Source organism: Galeopterus variegatus, unplaced genomic scaffold (genome assembly GCF_000696425.1).
Source record: "Galeopterus variegatus unplaced genomic scaffold, G_variegatus-3.0.2 Scaffold8002, whole genome shotgun sequence".
Lineage (NCBI taxonomy): Eukaryota > Metazoa > Chordata > Mammalia > Dermoptera > Cynocephalidae > Galeopterus > Galeopterus variegatus.
In genome coordinates, this window is record NW_007734113.1 from 68,321 (window position 1) to 73,730 (window position 5,410).

The window sequence follows — 5,410 nt, forward strand, 5'->3', positions numbered from 1 at the left end:
TGATATTTCATAATAAAAGGCCGTGATGTGAGCCCTTTTAAAATCCATTATTTTAGTACTTGGTGGATTTTAAATGAACGTCTCTATATTTACCCTCCAGCTCTGGAACATTTCTTGTATTTTTAAAAATAATTTTCTCCCCCCCCCCCTCCTCCTGCCTGGATTTACTTGCAGAACATCTACTGATCAGATGTTGGGCCTCCTGAGTTAGATCCTCTGTATTTCTTATTTTTAATTTCACTGTCTTTTTCCTCTCCTTTACAGAAAATTTTCTCCATTTTATCTTCTAACATCAATTGAATTTCTCATTTTGGCAATAATATTTTTAATTTCTAAGAATTCACTCTTGTTCTCTTACAATCCCTTTTATTTGCGACTATCTTCTAATTTTTTGAGGTTACCAATTAAAATATCAATTGGGTACTGATTTTTTTGCGTTTGTGTGTGTTTAAGTTTTGGTGTTATTTTTTAAGTCCCTGAGTTATCCCTCTTGTTCTTTTTGTACACTGGTTCATCTTTTTCCTGCTGGAAGTCTTCAGATGTCTGGTGAGTCTTCCTTGTCTATTCATTCTTATGTGGCAATAGAAGATGGTTGGAAGCTGAGGGTCACTAGGGTAGGACTTGCTAAACAGTGGACCCCGCTTTAGGCTGAGCAGGCAGGATTGCTGGGATACCCATAAGTGTCAACACACAGGACCATGCAGAGAGAAGCCTCTGATCTACTGGGTGGAATAAACACCTGATCACTGATATCCTGAAAAAGAGGTGGTTGGGTGATGGATGACCGAGGTTGACCGGTCTGAGCTCATCTTTTAGGTTAACTCCCTCTCTTTAGCCTCATGTCTCACCCCTTCAGTGGCACCTACAGGTTCTGCCCCAGGATTCTAAGAGGAAATTGGCTCTCTGCTCAGTGTACACTTCTAGCCATGGCTTCTCTATCTGCTTTTCTATTTACTTTCCAGCATTTAGAAAGTGCTGAGGTTTCTTTTCACTGGCGTCTTCTCTACCAATCTGTTTGTCCTTGTGGGTTTATGTATTTTATTCCTTTGGGGGGGGGTCTTAGAAGAGAGAGCACATAATTCTCCACCTTTAATGCCCAACCTTTAACCAAAGGACAGCTTGAGTTATCCATGTTTTAAAAATGCATGCTAATTGTATGATTCCATTTATATGAAATATCCAGAATAGGCAAATCCACAGAGACAGAAAGCAGATTAGTGGTCGGCAGGGGTTGGGGGGAGAGTGGGATGAGTAGTGACTGCTCAGTGGGAAGGGGTTTCCTTTTACAGTGATGAAAACGTTTGGAACTAGATAGTGGTGATGTTTGTACAACACTGTGAATGTATTTAATACCACTAAATTACACACTTTAAAATTGTTAAAATGAAATTTTTATGTGTATTTTACCACAATAGAAAATATGTAGTAAAAAATATGTAGTGAACATGAAGAATTTACAAAAGATTTCCACAAATAGTCCATTCAAGCTACACTCTCATGGAATCGGGGTGCTCTGCAAACTGCAGTAATGTGCTCTACCATGGAAATTGAACAACAGCAGCCTTTCCCATTCATGTATTTTTAAATCAACTCATGAGTAGAATATTATCAATTTTGAGTTTTCTTCTCATACATTCTTCTTCAGTTTCTGACACCTGATGCCTCTTATTTATCCTGAAATCCAGTAAAAGATGTTCTCTTATTTACTGCAAAAATAGATATAGAATTATTTCAAGTTGAAAATATGAGTATCTCTTGTTCTTCCACAAAGATTCCCAAACCATCCCCAAATTTCCTGTCTTTAATACAAAGATTCCCAAACCATCCCTAAATTTCCTGTCTTTAATTTGCTAGGAATATACAATACTAAGTTATTAATCACATGAGTAAATAAAATAACAGGTTTAAATGAAGAGTTATTGTAAATCTACAGACTACTTTATTAGCTGGATCAGCAAATACAAATAGCATCTTGGCTATTGAGCAGCCTCAGGTGTTTGGAAGAAACAGGCCCACAGAGCTGGGAAGTGGTAAGTCACTGAGCAAAGGGCCCAGATCTACCTGCCTTCATCTCCTCAGATTTCCCAGGATGAAGACACTATGGCCTTGTCCAGAGGCCGACCACACTCCCTGCACCCCTTCTGACCAGTCTGGCCAGCACTGTCTTTAGGTCACCCTCACACTGGCTTAAAATCAGCTAACTTGACCTAGTACTTAGTATGCCAAGAACTTTACATGGACTTTCTTTTTGAAACAAATATTATTCTTTCCATTTTACAGATGAGAAAACAGGCTTGGGGAGGCTAGGTAATGTGCCTAAAACTTTACAAGTAGTGACTGGCAGAGCCTGATAGCAAACCCAGGCAGCCTGGTTCTAAAGCCTGGTCTCATAGCCATTGGGTAATATCTCACTCTTTTGCAAATTAGAAATCTACCATTTCGGGTCTTCTGGTCACTGTACAGATAACAAACGTTAAAAAAACAAAAAAAGCACAAAACTTCTGGAGGAGCAATTGTCACAAGACCCCAATTTTCCTTGTAATGTCGCACTTATATGTGGTGCCAACAAAACAGAATTGTCAGAAGTAAGTGGGATCTCAGGAGCAGCTCCCTCTGTACCGTTTGGCAGGTGGCAGGACCTCCACAGAGGTAGTGGCCTGGTGATCATCATGGACAGTCCTCCATGGCCCTAATGGCCTGCACGAGCTGCCTCTCTGGCTCAGTTGCTCTTGTGCACCTGTGATAGGACCTGAGGGTCCGATGGGGGCTCACTACGTCAGGGCTGTGCCAGCCAAGGTGCCCAGACTGTTCACAAAGTCTGGAGAGAGGGCCAGCTGCTCCTCATCCTCCCTCCCTGGTGCCTTCTTCTCTGTCCCTAACCATGGTGGTTCCTAGGACACTGACTGCTCTTTGTGTCACTCCACGTATCTCTCTGGGTGGACTCATCCATCCCCCAGGGAGTCAACTACAACCATATGCAGAGCACCCCCACATCTCCCTTCTCAGCCCAGACCACTCTCCTGTCCTCTCCCCTGAATCTCAAAGCTCCACATACACAGCAACCTAGGCATCCCACAGCCCCCCCAAAAGACATCAGTTGCCTCGCAAACTGCTCTTCCTCTTGTGTTTCTAAGCATGGTGACAGGCACACCCACCCTTCAGGTCTGATGAAAAATCTGGGACTCATCAAAATCTACGCACTGTCCTCAGTCTTCTCAGTTCTATGTGACCCCTCCTGTCTATCGCCCTTCTATGTGTTCTCTGCCTGGACTCAGCGCCCAGGGTCTCTCTACCTCTGGCTCTGTCTCCCCCAAGTCCTGCCTCCTGACTGGCTTGCTAGGTCTCCTGAGCTTCTCCAAAACAGGAAGGCAGGATTAACTACTTAGGCAATGGAAGAAAATATTAGAGTCTTTATGTAGATTACCTCAACAGATGAAGTCAGTATGAATTACTGATAATCTGTATTTAACTTGAATCTGAAAATGTAAGAAAGAAATTAGCCTTTTAACATACAGGCTGACACTGGCACCCTTGCTGGGTCCGGTTGTCAGAGGGTCACCTGTCATATAGAGATCTCAGGGTTCCCTGATGGAAGAGAGTGAGGGGCCCACGAGGTCGACAGTGGCACCCTCACTTACCAGCCACTTCAGCTGGGTGTGGTATGTGTTCACATGTGCCCAGGCAAATAGAAGTATGGGTTAGATCATAGTCACCAGCAGTGCAAGCACATGTGAGCAATGGGAAAGTGACAGGGTGGACCTGGTGTGCTGAGGACTAGTTCATCAGCAGCCAGAATACCAGGTCAAAACAGTGGCATGCTAATCCAATTTGACAGGTTGGCATTAAAAATAAAGTTGAAATTGTAAAAAAGACTATTTATAATATTAATTTTATACTCACTATCATTTAAAATGAACCTCACCCCAGGAGCACATTATAACTTTAGCTGGTACTTAATGGTAAAGCCATCATATTAGAAAAAAATCATTTATAATTTCTTAAGTGGTGTTTAAGTTATGCAGGACATGATACAGATACTTCGTAAAGTTTCATTGAAATTTATGATAAATACTTAAAGGCTTCTCTTTGGGTTTCTTAGCATATAACTACAGATGTACCCATGATCATTTATAAGTAAATGAACAAACATTTAAGGGAGCAGGCTCAAGTTTATTTTTACTGATAGAAGGGTGAATTAAAGGTTAAGTCTGGAGACCTCAGCTCACCTGTATTAGGGTGTAGCTCCTCAATAAGAAACACAGTGTGCATATGTACACACACACACACACACACACACACACCAGGCTCCTGTTTTCTAAACACATTGCTCCCTAAGCCTGAACATCTACCTCCTTCCTTTACCCCGATGTGTACTTTCATTTCTAGACCAGCTATGATTTTAAGCTCATTTTAATAAAGGAGCTAGAAAAATATTTATCAAATCCTGCCTAACATAGCTCAAAAAGAAAATACGTACTAATCATTCTACGGATGGTGATACACAAATCCAAAATAAAATATTAGCAAATAGAATATAGTGATTCTTTAGTTGCAGAAACCATGAAAAAATAGAGTTTATTCAGGATTGCAAGGAGTGTTAAAGATCAGAGAATCTTTTCATATAACTCATTATATTAATAGGTCAAATGAGGAAAATAATGTGATCATCTTAACAGACATGAAGAAAGCATTGGTAAAATTCAATATGAATTAAAATAAAAATTCTTAGTAAACTACAAACAGATTGAAGCTTCTTTCACTTGATTAATGTGCAAACATTTTTGCATATATATGTGTATGCCAATATATATGTGTATACATAAGCACATACTTTAAAAGCCAGCATTGTGTTTAATATCAAAGCACTAGGAGACTTCTTATTGGAACAGATACTGTATCACTATTTTTAGGTTGTGTGATTGTGTATGTGAAAAACCCAAGAGGTTGTCCCATTTAATATTGCAACCCAAATCATCTTCTACCCACATCCCTTCAGAATGAAATAAACTTTGAAATAAATGCGAAAGACCAAAATGAGAAATTTTTTTTTACTTCTTTCTGAAGAAAAATAGACAAAAAATAGTTATTAAGTAGAAAGAGCCTAAAGTCCATCCAAAATGATTTATCAAAGCAAGTGATAAGAGGGCCGACCCTGTGGCTCACTCAGCAGAGTGCAGCGCTGGGAACGCAGCAGCGCTGGAGCGCCGAGGCCGCAGGTTCGGATCCTATGTAGGGATGGCCAGTGAGCTCACTGGCTGAGCGTGGTGCCGGCGACACCAAGCCAAGGGCTATGATCCCCTTACCGGTCACACACACAAAAAAAAAAAATCAAAAGGAATATTAAAAAGTGCTTTACTATTGTTTGTAAATGTTAAATTTGAGGTGATATGTAAACCCGATTTGTTGTAGA